The sequence below is a fragment of the Anas platyrhynchos genome, chromosome 2, assembly GCF_047663525.1.
Source record: "Anas platyrhynchos isolate ZD024472 breed Pekin duck chromosome 2, IASCAAS_PekinDuck_T2T, whole genome shotgun sequence".
NCBI classification, from domain to species: Eukaryota; Metazoa; Chordata; class Aves; order Anseriformes; family Anatidae; genus Anas; species Anas platyrhynchos.
The window spans coordinates 82,570,892-82,595,291 of record NC_092588.1 but is presented as its reverse complement, the minus strand read 5'-3'; the positions used below and the strand labels follow the sequence as shown (position 1 = coordinate 82,595,291).

Sequence of the window (24,400 nt, the reverse complement as noted above, 5' to 3'; positions counted from 1 at the left end):
ACCTGTAATTCTACAAATGTTACATTTGGGGGAATTCCTCAAATTCAGCCCATCTTCTGTAAGTTCATGGTGCTTGTAACTTGCATAACAATCAAGTGATTGTAACTCAATATATCTATACATCATTTAGGGAATTAGAGATCTGTGGAACAGGAGCATTTGCAGACAGACGTTCAGGCCAGTTTTAAGTTTTAAAACTGAACTTTGCTAACATCTCTCATGAGCAACATACTTCCTGCTAATGGCAGCTCTTACACAATACTGATCGTCATCACTACATATAAAAGGCTGTTAGTTTTTATTATACATCTATGTTCTAAATTAGTTTTGAGTATGCAATACTGTGGAGATAACACTATATATTTAGCACTAGTGGCCATGGTTCTTGGTAGCCCTTAGTTGCAGACTTCTAGGAGATCTTGCTCGAGAGCTTTTTGAGAGAAATCAGAAATGAAACAGGCTTTGTCCTTTGTCTTCTGCCTTATGTCAGATGTTTGTGTGCTCTTGCTCTCCTCCTCAGAAGAGGAGTCTGCTTATTTGCTTATTTGGTTAGCTTTTGTCTTGCCAGTCAGTCTTCATGCATGTTCACAAGGATGTTCCACCTATTTTCATTTCCTTTGCTTATCTTATTTTTGACTGTCATTTTTTGTTACTGGAATGACTCTTTTTTTTTTTTTTTTTAAGGAAGCAGATTTATAGTAGACATAAAATAGCCCAGTTTTATTGTAGTCTGCTTACATTTCTGAAAATGATAATGTTAATGTTAGATATGTCTGCGTTAGTCTCTTTAATGCAAATATTTTGTCATAACATTTTCCCAGTTGTGCTGAGAATTGCCACATACAGAGAAAACTGTGTTGCACTTAAGATGCCCACAGGTGATTAAGGAATAAATCTCTAATTATACACATGTGGAACATCTTCAACAACATCTGCATAGAATAACATCCCTTTATCATCTAAAATAATTTCTGAAATCTGTGTGTTGGTGATTTATTTTGTCTGTATTATTGGTGTTTTTTTTTTTTTTTTTTTTTTTTTTTTTAAATCATTTTTCTTGGCAGAACACAGGGAACAAAGATTTGGAAAAAAAGTCAGACTCATGGTTTTGTCTGTTTGTTTCTTTTTGTTTGTTTGTTTGCTTTCTTTAGTGGTGTGCATCTGTGGGTATACTCACACACATGCACATTCTAGGCAGTGTGAAAGCTGGAATAGTATGATATATTGCAGAGTTACTAGAGACAGATACTTTAACAGCTTCCAAGTAAGCAGCCCTTCCTTCTCTGTCACCATGTTCAGTTATAAGTTCCGTGTTGGCACAAACAGCTCAAAGCAAAAATGAAGACTCTTACCAGGGTGTTTCCATGGATACAAAGCAGTCAGTGTTCTCTTCTTCACATTGAACCCTAAAGTTTATCACCTTTTAACTGCTGTTGCTGTTGTTTAATAATGTAAAATAATCTGTTTTTGTTCTACCGAGACTGATTGGAAGATTATTTTAGTTGTTCCAGCTTTCAGGAGTACTCAGAAGTGATAGCAGGATAGGAAGTTAGAGAAAAACTTGTTTGGGGAATTATGTGTTATTATTTGTCAGCATAAATTTTCAGATGGTTAAAAGATATTTTTTGAGACTAAATGAAAAAAAATATATTGTTAGTAGTATACATCTTCAAGCAAAAAGAAAAGTTAGCTTTAAGGAAATTTCCCTTCAGATGATGCTCTCTAATGAGCTAGCTGAGCTAGCTCTACTGAGCTGGCTCAGTATCAGTGCTCTCCTTGGGTGCAGCTACATCAGCTTCCATGTTGGTGAGTGCTGTGCAGAATTTTACACTGTGGTACAGAAATGAGGTTGTGGCTCACATCTGCTCCCCCTGCCTTTCTCTCAGGGCCTTCAACTGCTTCTCCTCAAGCTTTCACATGCAGCTGCAAAACAGGGAGCAACCAGTAAGGTTACCAAGAAGAAGGCTATGTTACTATTTCACACTTGTACCTATTCAGTAGAAAATGGATGTTTCAAACAAGTTATCTTTCAGTAGCTGTTTCAGAAGAGCTTAAACAGACATTTAATGGCACTTGGGTAGTTAATTTATAGGCTTCTTAAGACAAATATTTGCTTTAAAGGTGGCTATGTTTAAGAAATGCATAAGGCATGTAACATAAAAATGAATAGGCATGAAGAAGAATGCATAGGCATGCACAAGAAATGCATGCACACGAAATGCATAGGCATGTTGCATAAGGAAATGTAACATAATTGTGGCACTTTTTTTTCATCATAGCATTATGTAGTGTTTTTTTTTGTTGTTGTTGGAAACTTCCCTGTGCACACGGAACACCTGTCAATTTATTGCCTTTAATATACATGGGAATAAGCCATTTCCATGCTTCAAACTCCCAGCAGATTTTTCATAAAACTTTAGTGTTCTTTTTGGCTTAAGGAATCAAAGTTTTATATGACTAGTTGGATTACATTTTTTAAAGGTTGAGTTGCAAAACTGTAATGAACAACACAGCATGCTTAGTCTGATTCAAAGGCTAAAAAAATCAAGAAAATAGTGGTGGATCTCAGATGCATTATTTTTTCTTTATAGTGTATGGATGATTACATTGCCAAACCTCTCAAACCAACTTCTTCAGTTATGGTAGAGCAACAACTGAATCTTGTAGCACTGATACAAATCACTTTTTATTATTATTATTTTTTTTTTTTTTATTGCTGTCCTTTATACCATTGAACATGCTGTCTTGCACCTCAATACACAAAAGTTTTCAGTTGTAGGAGGGTGGGGATGATGAAGATTTTGCTAAGGTTGATGTTTTCATGTCTGCAGAGCTGAGAAATTATTGCTAGCTAATTCTGAGATGGTCTTAATTCTGTAAACCTGGTAGGTGGCAAATTTTAAGATTTATTCTTATTCACTGAAATTTTATGAGATAAATAAGAGTGGAGGAATCCACGTCTAAATAGTTTTTTTTTGTTGTTGTTGTTTGATTTTTCTGATTGCCGGTGACAATATATAGGTAGCCACATCCAGAAACCTTACATGACATAAAACAAGTGAAGTGCATGTAATCACAGCATAAGGATTTATTACCTTCTGTGCTTACATTCTGTGTAAGAGATTTGTCTGATGATACAATGGCTTCTCTGATGCTTTCTTTCATTCCTGCTGGAGGTAGCAGAGTATGTTTCTTGAATAGAAAAACAGATAGATCTGTCAAAGGACCAGGGCACAAGCAAATCTTAATTCTAATTGTTCTTGTAACTTCAAATTGGCATAAGGAAGGTTAAAAAGGCTTGATTCTCCCTGAGGGAAAACTATTGACTGAAGCATTCCAAGAGTTCCTTGACCATAATCCACGCTCCCTTGGAGAAGAATGGAGTTGCTAATAAAAGCAAACAAACAAATAAAATCAAAAAGCCTCTTAGCAAACATCGAATATATACGTGTGTGTATATATATTTGTAACAGAGAATCATATTCCACCTTTTGTTTGTCAATAATCAGTTTAATGATTGATGACAAGGAAAGAAAACACATCCTTTCCTTCTCATGGAAGGTGTGAATATTCCTTGATTCCTGGCTCAGCTGCAGCTGGCACATTCAGAAGCTCAGTAACCATTCACTAAATGACAGCTGTAGTCTTTTAAGGTCACGTAGGAGTAACAAGCTAGCGACAGCATAGCTTGTGAAGATATATTGATACTTTAATGAATGCCTTTTTACAGTTCAAAAGAGAAGTGTGTGTGTTGAGGGGAATATATGAACTATGAAATTTGCTTTTTTAATGTATAGAGGAGCTTCCACCCATATCTGTTTCATTAGGAATAGTTAAAGTGCTTAGTTATTAGAAAATAGTTCTAATACAAGTTCTTCAACGTGAAAAGAACGGCTGTGTATGTTCACAGAACAGATATACTCACGTTCTAAAGTACTGCATTTCAACTCAGTGGTCTTCTGGAAACAGAGTAGGTGACTATAGGTCATTTAAAAACAGATTTAAAAACAAGTTTAACAAGCCTAACTAGCAATTTAAATATGACACTTGGTTGCCAAACCATTTAATATATCCATTTACATCAGAAACAATTCTGTGTGGACTTAATTTTGAAGTCTCAGCATCAAAAAAAATAAAATAAAAATAAAATGCTTCAAGAAATAAGTAGCAAAAATAATATCTTCCAGCAGAAAATTCTCACTTCTGTAGAAATCTCAAATATGCATAATGGTAATGCTACCATCTTTGTGAGACATTGGGAATCATTACAGAATTTGAAAACACTCAGTGGGTTGTTGGTGGTAATAACAAAACCCAATAAATATTTTGGGATAAAAGAACTCTTAATAATGCTGTGATATCCAAGAGAAAAATCAGGTGAACACTGTAAGTACAGCTGTCTAGGAAAGGCATAATCTAGAAGAAAAGCAATTCTGAAAGAAACAAGATCCTCACAGCCTGCTCCAAAAGATTGTTTTAAGCATGTTTGAATGGCGACAAACCTTATTCTCATCTGGAAAATTAACTTTCAGACCATCTTCCAGTAGTTCATCAGATGTCTTCATGCACATACTTCTTGCATTTAGTCAAATTCTTCATAGAATATGCTTCTCAGACCTCCTTAGGAAACCATTAGGACTGTATTTGAAGTTGACAGCCATTAAAGGCCTGAAACATCATCTACTGCGGTGAACAGATGGAGTAGTAGATAGCTATATTCCTTGGAAACTGCCTTCACAAACTGACTGGTATTTACTTAGGATGTTTTCTAGCACTGCCTGGAACTACATGTGGTACAGGAGCAGGCCGATTTGGGATAAAATAGCAAATCTCATGTGGGACACATGGTTGTAATGCTGCTCTGTGAAGTCCTAAATGATGAGCATAGTTACTTTCATAGGAGAAAATTCTTGATAATAAGTACAGTGTGATTGCTTGGTATACTTGGATATATTGGGAAAGGGGGGTTGTGTTACTTAATTTCACTTGCATTTTATAATTGTACTGCCGAATGTTAAGAAGAAGGCAAGGATGTACAAGTAGGAAGGAAGGAGGAAAACAGTAATAGAAAAATATATCCCTTGTATTTGGGAGACCATGGAACATATCATAAGCATATTTCACACAGTGAAAGAGGACTTGCAGAAAGATTTCAAGGAGAAAAAAAAAAACTGAGGCAAGTCAAAAAGTTTTATCTTGTAGTTGTTACATAATTAGCATACAGATGTTGATTCATAGGAATTGATTGCATAAGAAGTCAACAACATATTATGTTGTCCAGTATCAAATACAGTATGTGGTAAACTTTATCATTATTTGCACTTTTTTATGCTGTTTACACACAAGTTTTTCCTCCTATTTTGAGCGACATCGTAATCTAATTATTCAGTCTCAGCATGACTTCCCTTTCATGTATTGGGATAGTATGTTGTAATTGTGTCAGTGATCAACCTTTCTTTTTAAGGTCAAAATAATCACCCTTCTTTGGTGGACTTTCTCTTGGACTCTGCAGATTTCATCAGTTGTTACATAGATGGAAAAAAATATCCCATAGAGGTTTAGGGTGATAAGGCATAAAAATTGCAATGCTTTTTTTCTTTATTTGTTTGTTATTTAGTAACATTTAGTGCCAATTAACTTTATTTTTCATATTTCAGTTTGTGTGGTAATGGAAAGATAATAACCCTGTTCTGTAGATCAGTTGATTTATTATCACATGAAAGTGTTTGTGCAGTTTTGTATAAGAAATGATCAGATAAAAATGATAGATTGCTATCTCTAATACATCCTTAATGTTGTTTCACTTGAATATTTCTCATGTGTCCTTGAAAAAATGAGCAATGCTTTAGCTCCCAATACATATCTGACTCTTCCTGTGCTTTCACAGTCATGAAGTGATCACAGTCATAAAGATCAGTGATGACTGAACTTTCAGTTCAGGAACTCTTTCCAAAGATCATCTGACCCTGTTTATGCCAACATAAACATTTTCCATTTCCATTTCAAATCCTTTTCCATTTTTCCCTTATTGGTGTGTCTTGTTTTATGTCCTTGTACAGTTACAAAGCAGCTTGAAGTAAATATACCACTTATAATAATTTGTTTGAAAATATAATTGTATTCTGCAGTCCCTTTCTGAGAATACTATAGTTGTCCTGGACCCACTAAACATCAAGTAAACACCATTGTCAGAGACCTGGTGTGCCTTGTATGGAGATTTCAAGCTACATAGTCCCCTGTATTTTTTTTTTTTTTTTGATAAATTAATGAAACAGTTCACTTCCTTTGCACTTGCCCCAGCTGTCTGCCATCAGTTTCTTAAAATCTCAGGTATTCCATGATTGGTGTCACTATACAGTTCTCTTGCTTTTCCTTTTCCTCATCCATTTAACTTTCTGAACAAATTCATTCTTCATATATTACAATATATTAAATAAAAAGAAGTAATTAATGATGGTAAATAATTATAGGAAAAAAAAAATCTGAGGTAATTTCAAAAAGGAAGCTCTCACATCTCTGCTATTTCCTTATTAAGAGTTATATGTCTAAAATATTCTTTGCAGTTTTGAATGATGAAGGTGGAAAAGAATGAACATACCCGGAGATTTTTAGATAGCAAAAAGTTGGTAACAGCATCCAGAGAACCACAAGCTTCTGTATATTCAGTGGTATCAGACCACAAAAGAAATCTTCCTGCTTGAATGGAGGATTGCCTAAACAAGGGCTGTAAATCTGGATTAGGAAAAAGAAGCAAACAGTAAACTGATCAGGATCACATTCCAAGTACTGGAAGAATAGGCTGTAAAAGACAGATTTTAAAGATATATATATCTGATCTAATAAACCATTGTGATTCTTGCCATTTGTGGTAGAACAATGCATTCTGGTAATATCACTTTTAATATTACTTGTTTAATAGAAATACTGGAGAAACTGTATATTAAAGTGAAAGAAAAAATACTCTTCAGTTTCTTCAATTTCAGGAGAATTTATTTTCTGAATTGGTCATGACATTTAAAACAAACAACAACAAAATCAAATATAAACTATTCTGTTTTTCCAGTACCTCTGCTGTTGTAATTCAGATCTCTCTTATCATCCATCTGCTTACATAAAAATCTGTTTCTGTTAAAATTATTTGTCTCGTTCTTCAGCCAAGCAAGTTGAATTAAATAAAAAATAAAGATCAGCTGTTTTTGTGGATTCTTCTATAGTAGATTTTGTTTTCTTCTGATATTTTTCTCATACAACTTGACTCTCAAGCTGTAACATATGTTTGTGAATCCTTCTACTACTAATTTGAGTGGCAAAATAGAAAAAAACTTTAGCTTGAGGGTTAAATTACTGTAAGCACAGTAACTTTGTTTTGATTGTATTCAACATGATTATGTACTTTTGCAGCTTTTCCAAGATTCATTTATATTAGACATGGCTAGTAATATATTTGAAACAGCAACAGAAATGTTTTCTTGTTAAAAATGTTTGAAGAAAATAACCACAGTATCTTTAGTACTAAACATTCTCTATGTTAATGTTATTTTTCCATAAGTGAAGTGGCAAAAACAAGTTTCTAGTTAACGGGGTATTGGAAGCAAGCATTTCCTACTTACTTCTCTGGTCTAAATCTGGTAAGCTTCAGTGGATAAATGGGCTGCTCATCCTTCCTTCTTTCAGACAGATTTCAGAGGTATTTTAAATGGACATTGCTCCACTATTTATAGAAGATGGTGTAGTCAGAATTCTATAGAAACAAAACAAAACAAAACAAAACAAAACACTTTTTTTTTTTCTTAAGTTTGAAAGTGTAACAGGAGGCTTGCAGCCAGTGTGCATCAAAACTGTGTTTCCAACTCTACTTTGGAAAATGTGTATCTTAGAGAATATACAGGCATGTTCTTGAGCCTGTTTCCCCTGTGTGATGGGATGATTTAGCAAGCAGCGGATCCACTGCTTCCAGCAAAATAATGATTGCAGCAACAATTGGCCCACTTCCACCTGAGTGCTGCAAGGCTGGAAAATGCTTCTAATCAGACTTCAAGACCTGTGTAATTGTGTCCACATGACACTGCATGGAGTTCCAGGGCTTTTCCCTTTGTAGTCCTAGGGAATCAGAACTCCATAAGTTTTAAATGATCTGAGTGTTGTTCCTTGCGAGTGGGAACCGCTGTAAGGCACTTCTGAGAGTTGCAGAGAGAGATAAGCAGTTTTCCTAGATACAGCCAATTGGTTTGAGAATGGTTCTTTCTTTTAGACTTAAAGCCAATTTACAGCACTTTGACAGTGCTGAAGGCCATTTAAAACTCAGTGTTTTCAAGTATAATTCATATAAATGTCAGGCCTATTTTATCTTAGGCATGTTAACAAGGACATCATAGTTGTCTTTTTTTTTTTCCTCTTTTTTTCTTTTTTTTTTTCTTTTTTCTTTTCCTTCCTATTGTCTCTCTTCTACCTTGTATCAGAATAGGTCAGTGAGTATGCAGAAACAGATGGATACTCTGTGCTGCTTGAGTCCTCACTGGAAATAATTAATATTTGAGAAGGCCCTAGAAATGGAAACATGGCTTTGAGATATCATAGTCTGTGCTGGCATCATTCATTAGTGAGTCAGTAAAGCCTAAGATATATTTCTGAACACTTTCAAATATTATAAAACATATTCCATTATACAAAAGATAATAATTTGGAGAGAATTTGGAACAGAAGCAAAATTTTCCACAACTTTTGAGAAATGAAAATACTGAAAACAACTTGAGGTCTATCAACTTTTTAATTAATTAATTAATTTATTTATTTATTTTTAAACATTCATTCTTTCATTTCATCTTGTTATAATTGTATGTAAAAATATCTTAAAAAAAAAAAAAAAGGGCAAGGTTTTTTCTTAGGGAGACTCCATTTGGAGCTTGCAGGAATAATCTTATTCTTATAATGCAGACCTAGATTATATAGCTATACAATCCTTAATTCCCCTATAAACAAAGAATGGATAGAATCTACTAGTCTTTGTGGAAGATTATGCTTTTTGTGGGAAGTTTTGATTTCATTGAAATAGTGTTTTTTCAGTGGAACACAATTCCATACAAGGAACTGCTTAACATTATTATAAATTCTATCAGTGTGTATTTAACACACTTTGTGTTTTATTAAGGCAACACTAGAAGCAAGACATGACCTCCCATGACATATTCTAAAACTTTGTTTTGCTGAGTTAGAAGTCATATGTTCAAGGTTAAAACTGCTGTAAATGGAAAAAAAAAATCCCTTCTCTTCAAACTACAACAATTATATCACTTTATTCGGTGCTCAGAATAAATTTGACCTGTGGTTGAGATTTCAGGTTAGGATTTGAAGAGCCTAAGGGAATACAGCGCTCAAACCTGCTGTTGTTCATTGAGAGCTGTTAACACATTTAAAGTTCCTGTGTCTGTGTGGATTTTTGTCATTGCTACATTTGAGGTTTCCAAATTAAAATTCAGTCTGAGATAGCTCTCCTACTAGCTTGAAGGTACACTATTGCACACAAACGCAAAAAGAGGCTGGAGCGTGCCTGGGGAAGACAAGGAGGAGTTTTGGAAGCATGCTGCCCTGCCTCTGTTCGTTCTTTTTCATCCCATTTTGTTAATGGACTGGCAAAACTAGCAAAGAAGTGGAGCATGAAAATAGGAATGGATTCCATTTTATGCTAAAGAAGTGACCCTTCCAGCTGCAATACTGTCATCTATAAAGTAACGTGTGTGCTTGTACTCTGCTGAAGCTGATGTTTGGCTTTACTGATTGCCACTTGCAGTGTTCATTAATCCATCTGGCTGAAATAATCCTTTTCAAGCAACAGGTCTCTATCATATTGTTGCTCTTGCTAATGCTTGCAGTTCTCTGGTGATGACTGGCAATGTATTGTATGCAGTACTCTGATAGAGAGCTGCTACCTTGCCATGGGAATGACAGCCTCTTGCCCTTTTTGATTGGGAATTGGTTGCAGTCATCAGAAGCTGCAGACAGCTTCTAAAGCATCACTGAGTCAACTAGAAATTCACTGACCTCTTCTGGAAGTAACATTATCTAGGCTAATTTCAAATGGCATGCAGATACCTGCTTGCTCTTGCAGGGGATCTGATCAAATAAGCAGTTACGCACATGGATAGCTTTACAGATATGCCCAGATTGTTTCATTAGGCCTGCCTATCTGTGGTGGTTTTACCGTGCTGGGCAGCTAAACACCACAATCGCTCTCTCACTCCCCCTCCTTACATAACAAGGGGGAGAAGTAAAGCAAAGAACAACTCATGGGTTGAGATAAGGATAATTTAATTAAAGGGAAATAATAATAATAATAAAAGAAATATTATTATGAACTAAACAATTAACTAAAGGGAAATAAAAAAGAGAAAGGGGAAAAGGGAGGGGAAAAAGGAAAATAAAAAAAAAAGGAGGGAAACAGACAAATAAAATAAATGAACGCTATGTGGAAGTGCAGAGGAAAGAAATTACTCTCTGCTTCCCACAAATGAGCGATGATTGACCACATCCTTGAAGCAGGGCCTCAACGCATGTAGCTGGTGTTGGGGAGGAGGATCGACGTTTTCACAGCAAGAGCCTACCCCTCCCCTCTTCTTCCTGTTTCCACCTTTCATTGCTGAGTGTGACATCACATGGTATGGAATATCCCTTTGGTTGGTTTAGGTAAGCTGCCCTGGTGATGTTTCTCTTCTCACTTTTTGCCCACCCCCTAGGAGGGTTAGAGAGAGGCCCGATGCTGTGCCAGCACTGCTCAGCAGTAAACACAACACTGGTGTGATAACACTGCTGTTCCAGCTACAAGTGCAGAGCACAGCACTGTATGGGCTGCTGCAGGGAGAGTTAACATTCCAGCCAGACCCAGTACACTATCTGAATAAATAATGCTTGCATAGAGGTATTTGCAGGATTAGGGCCTCATTTCACATATGTAAGTCTGATTTCAGAAGTGCTTTCTTAAGCTTATATGAGGTTGATTATCTGTTCAGGAAACACAGCACGAGTTTTTGTTTCAAAACACTTTTTTTTTTTTTTTTTTCTTTTTTTTCCAAGTTTGCAGCAATGTGGAAAAGGGTCTGTTGTTTTGCGTCTTAACCAGATTTCTGAAACAGTTGCACATTTTCCATGAACTTTTCTTCAAAATTGATGCACTTGGGTCCAGTCATTTAATTAATCTTTGCCTAACTTTTCTCATGCACTGAAAAGGAATAATTAAGCTTTGCATGCTGAGTATAATATTTGATGATAAATGCAGTAAAATTAAGAGTGACTTTATCTTTCTAACATTATTTCCCCATGACAATAGTTAGTGTAATATCGGAATATAGACTTTTGAATATTTCTCTTTATCTAGTGTTTGAAACTTTCTTGTCTTTCAGTCAAGTTTGGAAAAAAAAAAAAAAAAAAAAAAAAAACAGTAAATCATTCTTAAGAAGCCATGTCTCTCTCTTCTTTTAGTATTTCTTTTCAGTATAAATGATAATAGTTGACTGTGCAGAAGGTAGCAGAAATATATTTGAGGAGATTATGCACAAATACTATGGGCCTCACAAATGAGATGGAAGGTATGAAGACGTACGAGGAACGGCTGAGGGCACTGGGCCTGTTCAGCCTGGAGAAGAGGAGGCTGAGGGGAGACCTCATCGCAGTCTACAACTTCCTCGTAAGGGGGTGTCGAGAGGCAGGAGACCTTTTCTCCATTAACACCAGCGACAGGACCTGCGGGAACGGGGTTAAGCTGAGGCAGGGGAAGTTTAGGCTTGACATCAGGAGGGGGTTCTTCACGGAGAGGGTGGTTGCACACTGGAACAGGCTCCCCAGGGAAGTGGTCACTGCACCGAGCCTGTCTGAATTTAAGAAGAGATTGGACTGTGCACTTAGTCACATGGTCTGAACTTTTGGGTAGACCTGTGCGGTGTCAAGAGTTGGACTTGATGATCCTTAAGGGTCCCTTCCAACTCAGGATATTCTATGATTCTATGATTCTATGATCTTCATAAATTTAAGGCTATTTTTCATGATGTTACTTTCATTGTCTGTTTTACCTTGTCTGTTTTTTTTTAATCTTCATTGAAAATGTCCTGGATGGCTGTTGTGCTAGCATGTTAGACAAATTCTAAATTTGAGCATATAAGGACACAACCATCTGTGTCATCTCAGGAGGACAGCCAAGCTGTCTGAAGTTATCTTAACAATAGAAGTATGGTTGTAGCAATGATGAAATGCAGGTGAGATAAGGAAGAAGTGGTAACAGGTATAAGTGAATACATGAAATAAGTTTTTGGTAATACTTTTTTTTTTTTTTTCTTAGTGACACTGAAATAATGGCTTGTATATCCATATTACAATGAGTTTAATGATTTTTCTCAATTAATTTTCTCAATTAGTTTCTTATTCACTCAAGATACGACATGTTCTGGGTAGCTATGAATATGTATACTGACTGTTGAAGCTTTAGCAATGTGAATTTTTCTGTGATAAATATTTTCTGAAGTTTAATCTGTTTATATAACACAAACATTTTATATTGGTTAGTATTTAAACCTCAGATTTAATTTTTAGAAGTATAAGAATAATTTGTTAAGAATGGTTTTTTGACCACAGGGTGCTTTACTCATCACCTAGCCTGCTAACTGCAGATGGGTCCCACAGTTTTCCCTACAGGGGAAAACAGACACTAGCGCAGGAGCTGGCAGGGCTCATTGAGAGGGCTTTAAACTACGTAGGAAGGGGGACGGGGAGGGAATAAGGCTAGTTAGAGGTATGCCAGGGAGAACTATGGCAGGGCCAGGGAAGCAGGCAATGGCCCAACTGAAGTACATCTACACTAATGCACACAGCATGGGCAACACACAGGAGGAGCTGGAAGCCATCGTGCAGCAGGCTAGCTATGACTTGGCTGCCATCACTGAAATGTGGTGGGACCACTCCCATGGCTGGAGTACTGCAATGACTGGCTATAGGCTCTTCAGAAGGGACAGGCAGCACAGAAGTGGTGGTGGAGTGGCTCTCTATATTAGAGAGTGTTTTGATGTTGTGGAACTTGAGACTGAGTCTGGGAATGATAAGGTTGAGTCCCTATGGGTTAGGATTGGTGGGAAGGCCAACAAGGCAAGCATCCTGGTGGGGGTCTGTTACAGTACACAAAACCAGGATGAGGAGACGGATGAGGAATTCTACAGGCAGCTGGCAGAAGTTGTGAAATTGTCAGTGCTTGTTCCTGTGGGGGATTTCAGCTTCCCAGACATATCCTGGAAGCACAACACAGCCCAGAAAAAGCAGTCTAGGAGGTTTCTGGAGAGTGTGGAAGATAGCTTCCTGACGCAGCTGGTTAGTGAGACTACTCGGGGAGGTGCCCCACTAGACCTTCTGTTTACAAACAGAGAAGGACTGGTGGGAGATGTGGTGGTTGGGAGCTGTCTTGGGCAGAGTGACCACGAAATGGTAGAGTTCTCCATTCTTGGAGAAGCCAGGAAGGGGACCAGTAAAACCGCTGTATTGGACTTCTGGAAGGCTGACTTTGAGCTGCTCAGGACACTGGTTGGTAGAGTCCCTTGGAAAGTTGTTCTGAAGGGCAGAGGAGTCCAGGAAGGCTGGGCGCTCTTCAAGAGGGAAATCTTAATGGCGCAGGAACGGTCTGTCCCTGTGTGCCCAAAGACAAGCCGGCGCAGAGAAAGACCGGCCTGGCTAAACAGAGAGTTGTGGCTTGAGCTTAGGAGAAAAAAAGAAGGTTTATAATCTTTGGAGAATAGGGCAGGCCACTAAGGAGGACTATAAGGATGTTGCGAGGCTGTGCAGGGACAAAATTAGAAAAGCTAAAGCTCATCTGGAGCTCAATCTGGCTACTGCCATTACAGATAACAAAAAAATATTTTTATAAATACATCAACACAAAAAGGAGGACAAAGGAGAATCTCCATCCTTTACTGGATGCTAGGGGAAACTTAGTTACAAAAGGTGAGGAAAAGGCTGAGGTGCTTAATGCCTTCTTTGCCTCAGTCTTTATTTGCAAGAGCAGTTGTTCTCAGGATACCCAGTACCCTGAGCTGGTGGAAGGGGATGAGGAGCAGAATGTGGCCCTCATAATCCATGAGGAAATGGTTGGTGATCTGCTACAGCTCTTGGATGTATGCAAGTTGATGGGGCTGGATGGGACCCACCTGACGGTACTGAGAGAGCTGGCCAAGCCAATTTCCATCATTTATCATCAGTCCTGGCTATCAGGGGAGGTCCCAGTCAACTGGCGGCTAACAAATGTGCCACCCATCTACAAGAAGGGCTGGAGGGTAGACCCGGGAAACTATAGGCCTGTCAGTTTGATCTCAGTGCCACGGAAGCTCATGGAGCAGATTATCTTGAGTGTCATCACGTGACACTTGCAGGGCAACCAGGCAATCAGGCCCAGTCAGCATGGGTTTATGAAAAGCAGGTCCTGCTTGACGAACCTGATCTTCTTCTATGATAAAGTGACACACTGGGTGCATGAGGGAAAGGATGTGGATGTGGTCTACCTTGATTTCAGTAATGCTTTTGGCACCATTCTCCTCAAGAAACTGGCTGCTCTTGGCTTGGACTGGCCTACTCTTTGTTGGGTTAAAAACTGGCTGGACAGCTGGGCCCAAAGAGTTGTGATGAATAGAGTCGAATCCAGCTGGAGGCCAGTCACTAGTGGAGTCCCCCAGGGCTCAGTACTGGGGCCGGTCCTCTTTAATATCTTTATCAATGATCTAGATGAGGGGATTGAGTGCACCCTCAGTAAATTTACAGATGACACCAAGTTAGGTGTGTGTGTCGATCTGCTCCAGGGTTGGAAGGCTGTGCAGGATGATCTGGATAGGCTGGACCAATGGGCTTAGGCCAACTGTGTGAAGTTCAATAAGGCCAAGTGCCAGGTCCTGCACCTGGGGTGCAATAACCGCAAGCAGAGCTACAGGCTGGGAGATGAGTGGTTGGAAAGCTGCCTGGCAGAGAAAGACCTGGGAGTATTGGTTGATAGTCGGCTGAATATGAGCCAGCAGTGTGCTCAGGAGGCCAAGAAGGCCAACAGCATCCTGGCTTGTATAAGAAGCAGTGTGGCCAGCAGGGCTAGGGAAGTGATTGTCCCCCTGTACTCGGCTCTGGTGAGGCCGCACCTTGAGTACTGCATTCAGTTTTGGGCCCCTCACTACAAGAAAGACATGGGGGTGCTCGAGTGAGTCCAGAGAGGGGCAACAAAGCTGTTGAGGGGTCTGGAGAACAAGTCTTATGAGGAGCAGCTGAGGGAGCTGGGCTTGTTCAGCCTGGAGAAAAGGAGGCTCAGGGGCAACCCTATTGCTCTCTACAGGTACCTCAAAGGAGGCTGTAGCGAGGTGGGGGTTGGTCTGTTCTCCCACGTGCCTGGTGATAGGATGAGAGGGAACGGGCTAAAGTTGCGCCAGGGAAGGTTTAGGTTGGATCTTAGGAAGAACGTCTTTACCAAAAGGGTTGTTAGACATTGGAATGGGCTGCCCAGGGAAGTGGTTGAGTCACCATCCCTGGAAGTCTTTAAAAGATGTTTAGATGTTGAACTTAGTGATGTGATTTAGCGGAGGACTGGTTAGTGTTAGGTCAGAGGTTGGACTAGTTGATCTTGGAGGTCTCTTCCAACCTAGATGATTCTGTGATTCCGTGATTATTATTAGTTTCTTACCATTCTTTCATTTTGTACTTTCCAATCAACTTTTCCAAACACAAAATCATTGTATTGAATTTGCCTCTGTAATAGTGTAGGACTATTCATTAGCTGTCTCAATGGAGCCCTTGTCAAATTTTAAAGCACCAAGTAATTTTGTCAAAGTAGATTATTTTGTGTGTGTGTGCAGTCAAAATTTTAATTCAGGAAAACAGCTCTCAAATTATATTATACTATAATATGACATAGATGTCATGCACTTACAAAATACTTGAAAAGGGATAAATGCATACGTTCATAAAAAGAGAATTCAGTAGGGAAAAAAAAAGCCCTCATAATCAGCAACAAAACTCTCAGGCAAGGCAATTTAACGATTATTGTTTTAATGCAGGTTTAAATAAGTATACTTGGATTTGATTTTTATGTGGGAGTTTGTGTTCATTTGGAATTAGGTTTCTGTAGAGCTTTTTCGGGTCAAATACCAGTTGTAGTTATCTTGTACCTCTAAACCTGCTGAGGCCCAGATGTGTAATATATATAACACTGCTGAGGCACAGTGTGTAATAAAGACTTTAGATTATAAACCACAAGAAAAAAACATTCATGCAAGAAGCAAATTGCTGTGAGGTTCTTTCTTTTACATAAATTATTGTGTTTATATCCTCAGTTTCATGATTATTTCCTTACAATACAGATGATTTTTAGAAATAAGTGTGGAGATACTACATCCTATATGGAACAGAGCATAGTTTTGTTCTGAAATACTAGCTAAGCAGCAAGTGCAAGCACTGTGATTGTTTCCCATTTAAGTGACACAAATTAATCTGTTCAAAGAAAGATCTCCAGTTCTTGAATAGTTTTTACATGACTAACACACCACAAACTGTATTGTATCAATTGTAATGAATAAAGAAGTGTGAGCACAATGCATGCATGATACATCTTTTTTTTTTCAGAGCAAATGAATTTATGATGAATAATTTGCAATATGCTATTACTTGTCTTTGTGGTGCACGTTCTGCTAGTCATGGTCAATCCTTAAACCTTGTCTCTCATCTCAGGTCCAGAATGGTATTTCAGGTGCCTGCCTTCAGGCATTTCAGTTCAACTAAGTCACACACTTAAAATCAAATACATGGGGCACAGTTGGATGTGCAAATGGATCCTTTCCATACTGTAGTTCCCTTTTACTCAAATGAGGGCAAAGTAATGAGTTGCATGAAGAGAACTGAGGTTATATCATTGGTATATTAAACATTGATCATTAAAATATGCTTTTGCTGAAATTTAACAGACTACCTTTAAAACATCAGTTGGTAGCAGAACATTGTGTAAAACCACTTGCTATTTTATAGATATTGAAATGGTCTAAATATTTCCTGTCTTATTTTACAGCCCTTTCAGAACTCACATTGTAGAATGTACAGATGTGTAGCTTTATAATGCTCTAAAACATCAGCTGTTATGAACTTCAGATACCAAGAACATATAATATTGGCAGACCGATCAGTTTTCATGTAAAACTTTGCAATGGTTGTTGGCTTTTCAAATGAAGTTTCCTGTATTCACTTTGCAAGACAATTCTTTGCTTTGATGAGTGTCATATGTACACGTTTTCTTCCTGAAGTAACTTATTTTTAATGCAGGTGCTACATCAAGTGCAGTCCCTTCAGCTATTCCATTCTTTTGAAAAGCAGAATAAGGCTTTAAATTTTTACAAACCTCAATCCTGTTTATTTAATTGTCTCATTTCTTAAGTAAGTTCTGAGTATTCCCCAAGTAGTAAGCACTGCAAGTTTATGAATCCTTTGCCTCATAATATTTTATCTTTCCTGTATTACACAATTGACATGTAGCATTCTGCAGAATGCAGTAATGATTAACTTCAAAAGCAGTCATCATAATGCAGATAGTTAGTTGTATCTAAAAATAGAAAAGAAAAAAAAAAAAAAAGAAGAAAAAATAACTACAGTAGAACAAAGGCAACCTCTGGTTTAAAATAAGCAGACATCTAACTTTTACCTGACAGACTTGGAGTGCTTCAGTTGCTGTAGATTTTTTTTTCTTTCAAAACAGGTAAGAAGTCTTATTGTTTTTCATGTAAGTTTTGAGAAAACTTGAGAAAAATATATGTTTGGAGCAGGTCATGACTGATGCTTTGGTTTAGGCTGTGTAGCATTATTCATTTTGTTTTAAATGCAATTTTCAGCTCTGTCATTCAGGCACAGTGATCATTATGTGTATATACACTTAGAAATGTTCTACAGGGAAAAGTTCATTTTAGTTAGTAAATAAGCATTTAGAGCAAGAATGGAAAGACTCCTAAAAATATGGACTTGAGTCAGTATTCCATGTTTTCTTAACTCTTGTCTATTATAGGAGGTCTTTCTGTTGTGTACTGTAGCTTGAATGTTAAGAAATGAGAGAATAAGAAATACTGAAAATGATGTTATTCAGAGAGTTAGGGTGATAAATTGATGGAGCTGCAGACACAGTGATTGTGGAAAAAATTAGGGCTTGAAAACATTTGGAAAAGGTCATTTGCCTAATAACTAGATGTCCATGAGATGTCAGGAAAGGTTTCAGCAGTGGTCATAGGCTAGAATTTGTTTCAATAAGCTTAAAATGCCAAGCTGAGTCTGAAAGTTTTCCAGAAAATCTTCTGTTCACAGAGCAGTATTACTTTATGGGCAGCTTTACCTCATGTGCACTCCAGCTCCTGAGGGAATAGATCCCTCAGGATCTCTTCTGTAAGGAGTGTGGGATGACTCATTGACCAGCTCAGTTACATCAGTTCAAAGTTAGTTAAGACCAGTCAAAGACTCCTCTGACTGCAACAAGATATTGAAGCTTTCTTATGTTCCTCAGTCACTTTCACCACAAGGAATCACTGGAGTGGGAGAAAGAGGATCTTGTTATCTTTTTTACTTTTGGGGAGGTCAGGGCTTAAAGAATAAAATCCAGGTAATAACAAAGTTTTCTGAGTGCTTTTTGTATGTTTTCTTTATTAATTTAGAAAAGAAGTTGTACTATTTTGCTGGGCTCTGATTTTCATTGCTGCTATGCAGTAGTGATTTCTATGGCTTCACTTTATTCCTTAGTCAAATAATATTGAAAAGATTAATAAATTTGAAGGGCCTTTTCAGAAGCAACACACAAATGACAGTTGTATTGTTGGCATTACAGTCATTGCAGCTACAGATCCAGAATATACAGAAGTAAGTCTGTGCAATCATTGAAACCAATATTGGTGTTTCAGGTACACAGTGAAATCCATGTATATGTTGAAATGAAATGTGAAAACTAAAGCAATTTCATGGAGGAATCTGCTTTCAAATAGTTTTTCTTACTTCTGGTAAATGTATATTTAATTTTATCAGTTTTTCACTTAATTACTCTAATATATATATATTTTGCAGCTGTTATGTTTATTAATAATTTTTATTTATTTCCAAGACCGGTTTAACTTTTAGGTTGTTTTGTTATTGTTACTTTAATGTGGTACAGAATGTTCTTAATTCTCCTGAGTTGCCATGGCTTAGACTCCCAAATGAAAAGTTCTGTACATAGAGATGACAAGACTCCAAGTGGTGCTACAAATCTGCAATAGAAGCACTGCTTTTTCCATGTCTGTTCTTTTATTTATTTATTTATTCCTAACTAACAAAACCAAAAGAGGAACTTCTTCAGGAAAATTTCAGGACTCTTAATTCCAAATTTTTATTTTTATTTTTTATTTTTTATTTCTATTTTTATTTTTTTATTATTTTTATTTTTTTTTCCAGTGCCTCTAGATGAAATACGATGATGATTTGTCCCACTAGCCAGAGGCATTAGGTAATTCATCATGACTAACATTTGGATAGCAGCACCATCTTTTTTTCTGTTGGTGGGATTAGCTCAGTTGATATTAGTAACCTTTTCAAATATACAGAAATATATAGGCTTTCTGTAAAATGGTGATGAAATAGTAATTTACTGTCGTAAATGAACTTGTATAAAGATCAACATTTGTCTTTCTCTGGTTTTGACCATTTGAGATATTGGCACAAATACTAACTTACAGACGTTTCTTTTGCTGTACTTTGAGAGATGTGTTAAAGCTTTTATCCTGTTTTTATCAAGATCATTTCCTCCCACATCTACAGAGATGTGTTTGGGGACCGTGAAAGTGGTAATGATCTCCCATGGGAGTTCCTCCATGGTGCAACAGGTTGTGGTGCCTCCTTTTGATTCCTTCAAAACATACTTATTTCCTAAAAAATTCAGACCTAAGATATATGGTCAGGCCTCACCTGGAGTATTGTGTCCAGTTCCAGGCTCCCCGGTACAAGAAAGACATGGAAAGAATCCAGCGGAGGGCCACAAAGATGGTACAGGGCCTGGAGCATCTTCCTTATGAAGAAAGGCTGAGAGACCTGGGTCTGTTCAGCCTGGAGAAGAGAAGACTGAGAGGGGATCTCCTCAGTGTATATAAATATCTAAGGGGTAGGGGACAGAAGGATGTAGCCAACCTCTTCTCAGTGGTTTGTGGGGATAGGACAAGGGGCAATTGCTGCAAGCTAGAGCAGAGGAAGTTCTGCACTGACATGCAAAATAACTTCTTCACGGTGAGGGTGACGGAGCATTGGAACAGGCTGTCTAGGGAGGTAGTGGAGTCTCCTCCTCTGGAGATATTGAAGGCCTGTCTGGATGCCTACCTGGGCAGCCTGCTCTGAGGAACCTGCTTTGGCAGGGGGGTTGGACCCAATGATCTTTCGAGGTCCCTTCCAACCCCTACAGTTCTGTGATTCTATGATTCTGTGATATGTATGCCTGGAAAACTAAGGTAGATGAACAACAGTCACCACAGTGTCAAGAAGAGATGGACCAATGAACGCTGAGGATGGTAGTTGTTACTACCAGAAAGATTTTTCAGATCCCACCATATCAGGAAATAGACTTTGTAGCTTTTGATCTCCTAGTGTTAAAGAAATAACATATTATATCCTTTTTGTGGGAATCTTTAGCATGTCAAGTTGTGAGTAGTCTGGTTTAAATTAAGAGGATAAGGCCATAGACAACTCTATTTTTAATTTTGGGGAAGTTCAGACTAATGCTTAAGGCCCTTGGAACTGAATGAAAAATAGATAAATGATTGCCTGGGCAATGTTTAGTTAACATTCTTGGTTAGTGAGCAGTTCAATATGGCAAACTAGTTCTGGATATTTAATGGGAGGATCCAATTTTTGCCTCATGACTTCTGGGAAAGATCTGTTCTTGCTGTGATGGGGAGCCACATGAGCATTGAAATGAATGCTCTAAGTTCAGCAAGTAGATTATAAAGGCTGTGCTGTTTCTTATCAGTGGTTAAATGATCAGTTTATGTAATTTCTGAAATGCAGAGGATACCTGTCAATCGGGAGAGGAAGCAGAAAGGCCTAATGGCTGCACAGATGTGAACAGACAATCTTGCTGATGTATGTTTTCTAGCTTAATTTGGACATAATTGTTATTTGGGGAATATCCATATGAGACAGGAATGCATGGGATCCTGTATCATTTTGTAACAAGTACAAAGACATTTTTGTTTTTGAAGATTATATTTTAGCTTTTACTGTTTAGCAAATATGGAATTCTACAGGACAGAGAGTAATGAGAGACTTTAGTCTGCTTGAAACTAACTCCTGAGACAGACTTGCCTAGAGGAAACAAGGCATTATTGCTGGAAGCTCACAATTCTGAAAGAGGTGATTGTTTACCTTACCTATGATGTCTGTTCCAGAACTGGGATATCTGCATTAACCAAACTACTCTTAGAATGTGTGTGTATATATATGTTTATTTATTTATTCTCAATAGAGAGTCCAACAAGCAAGACCCTAAGTAAATTTATTCTTCACACTATGCTTTTTTCTTTTGATTTCAATATAGTAACAGTGATCTAAGCCTCAGTGTAATGAATTTTTAAGTCAGCTAACGTATTTTTACTACTTTACTATTCTGAATTCAAGTCTTCCTATTGCTTTTCTATTCCTAATGACACTATTTTTAACACTAAGAATGCAATTTACTCAAAAAAAATATATATATATATAATCTAACGGGCTTACTGAAATTATTTATAAATATCTGTCCAGCTACATAAATAGATGTCAATCGAGTGGAAACTGACCATAATGTTATATAACCAAACTTCAGAAGAAAAAAAAAATAAATCCTCTTTTCTCATGCCTGTTGACTAAAGTGGAGAAGAAATTGAACATTTTTGTTTTCTTTGTTATAATAAGTTTTTAATAACTGTAGATAATATCATCTGGGTATTGCTGACCTTTAACTAATACTCCAGGACCATTGCAGTGTGTTTCAAACAAAACTACTTATATTGTTTCCTTTCACTAAGTGCTAAAAAGCAAAGCAAAACAAAAAGTAAAACAAAAAACCCTAACACTCCATTTCATAGCTTTATTATCTCAGTCATTCAGAAATTCTTTAAATTATTAACATCTTATTAACAGAAATAAATAAAAAGAGCTTTCTGATATTCCTGACATTTTCTGATCTTTGTAAGAAAACTAAGATCAACATACTCTACAATTTAATTCAGTAGTTAACTTCACAGGCCTATATAGCTATACATTTTTTCCCCAAGCTCCTGGTACCTTTATTTGAAAAATTAAAACACTTCTTTGGTGCCTATCATGTTTCAATTTACTTTGAAGAACAAAAATAAGTAACAATAAATAAGTAACAATTCACTGTTTCACTGTTTGCTTTTTTTTTTTTTTTTTTTTTCCTGTCTGGTTATTCAAAGTTTGCAGTTATAAAAAAAGTTTGGATGTTGACATACTGTAAACTCACACTAAAACATACATTAATGTAATTGCAGATTGGAATTTTACAGTCTTGACAATTTAAATTCTAGGCAGGGTGTCTTTTAGAGCTGAGTATGATCTCTAGATCAAAAGTGAGCAAACTTCAGAATATTTTTGGAAACTTATAAAGTGTAAGGTGGTAACTCGGCCTGCATAAATTATCTTGGCTCAACTTGCAAAGCAGAAAGGAATAGAATCATCAGTGCATTACTGGCACAAAATATAGATGGTTTATTTAAATGCATGAAGTCACACAAAAATGATAGGAAGCAAGTACCACATAATAAAATCTGAGGATCTTCACATCACATTAGACTTGTATTGGAACTCAGTCCCTTGCACAGGAGACAAAGTTGTAATGACTAGAGCTCTTCTACTGACAGAGCTGATGAATCACCTGTTACCAGCTCTAAGACTAGAAAGCAGCAGTCAGTAATAATGAACAAGAGGTATCAAAGCATATGATCCATTTGTGAAAGAAATTGGGTGTGATCCAATGAGTAAATAATTTATGCACTGTCACTGGTGGTACACAGACCACAAAGAAAGACCACTTCATAAAGAATTGTATTAGCGATCGAGATGTGTATCAGGTATAGATGTGTTAGTAAAACAACTGTTATATAAGAAATGGTTTTCACTATTTTTTTTTTTCTTAGTTACTTAGTAAATACATTTGGTTTTCTTTGGTGGAGGTATATCTCCCATGTAGACATTCTGAACTTTATTTATACTTGCCTTTGGCTCAGCAGAAGGCTGGGCTCGCTGCTGGTGCGTTGCCTTTCAGAAGTGTGTCATCAGCTGAGACACCTTCTTCCTTTAGAGAAGGAATATTGGGATGAATATGAAGGCTATCACACGCAAAAGTGATGGACACCATTTTTCAGTTGCTTTGGGACTCTTCATAAAAGTAACCACAAGAGTCAGTTTCACAATTAGATAAATCATAATTCATAAATCATAATCTGGTGTTGTAAAAGCAGAAAAGTGACCTTTTGTATATTGCTGTGTATTGTCCAGCACTGTAGTAACCAGAGAACTGCAGTGAAGCAGGCTTCTTCTTTTTGCTCTCTTTATCAAAGCAAGCTAATATATCATTTCACTCTGTCTTGAGCTGGTAATTTCTCCCTTTTACTGCCATAAATAAAGAATTGAAGAATTTTCAAGAAAGCTGGATCTAACAGTTGTTGAAATGAATGGGGCCATTTTTGTTGACATCTTCAATGGGCTTTGGATCATACGAGTGGTCTTGTCTGAGGTGAAGCATTAGCTTAGTCTTTTGTCAGTGAAGGTTTGTGTCTATTTGGGGATACTCACCTTCAGGTGGTTTTTTTATTTGCTTATTTTTTACAGATAAGGAACTCTGCCCTTAAAAATTGTTGGGCTTCTGTGAGATTCTGTGTCATATGCAAGTTTCTGCTGACATTTCTGACATTTTAAAGGGGATAGATAAAATTAGGAAAAACTGTGACTTTAATTCAGAGGTGGGTTGCTTCTTCCTGAACAAACTTCATTTCTGTAACTAGCAGTTTTCCTAAGAAGTATACAAATGTTTAGTTTGAAGTAATACATATAATAGGTATATAATTGTACTGAATTTCTGTATGTACTAGTAAAAAAAAAAAAAAAAGTGCTAATACTACCAACTACACATAATTTAGCAGAATAGTAAAGAAATGGTATAATTCTATGTGAACAGAACCCAGCCTAACAGCTTACATTTTTGGTACATTAATTTGATACTTTAATATTTTAAGCATAAATTAACAAGTCAAAGTTGTTTAGTTAGTGGCTCCTTTTGGAACTTATCATCCACTTTCTGCTGCATGGTTCTTGATCTCATGGGGAATCAGGTCTGGGGGAATGTGTTTTGAAAACTGAA

General features: G+C 37.1%; 1 long non-coding RNA gene across 1 annotated transcript; it reads right to left on the bottom strand.

Moving 5' to 3' along the window:
- Positions 1-1,121: 1,121 nt before the first annotated feature.
- Positions 1,122-7,689, bottom strand: LOC119715985 (uncharacterized). The gene is made up of 4 exons (XR_005263584.2): positions 7,611-7,689; positions 6,599-6,732; positions 3,096-3,192; positions 1,122-1,923 (listed from the first exon to the last, which is right to left on the bottom strand). It is a non-coding gene; the product is annotated as an uncharacterized lncRNA (long non-coding RNA).
- Positions 7,690-24,400: the final 16,711 nt, after the last annotated feature.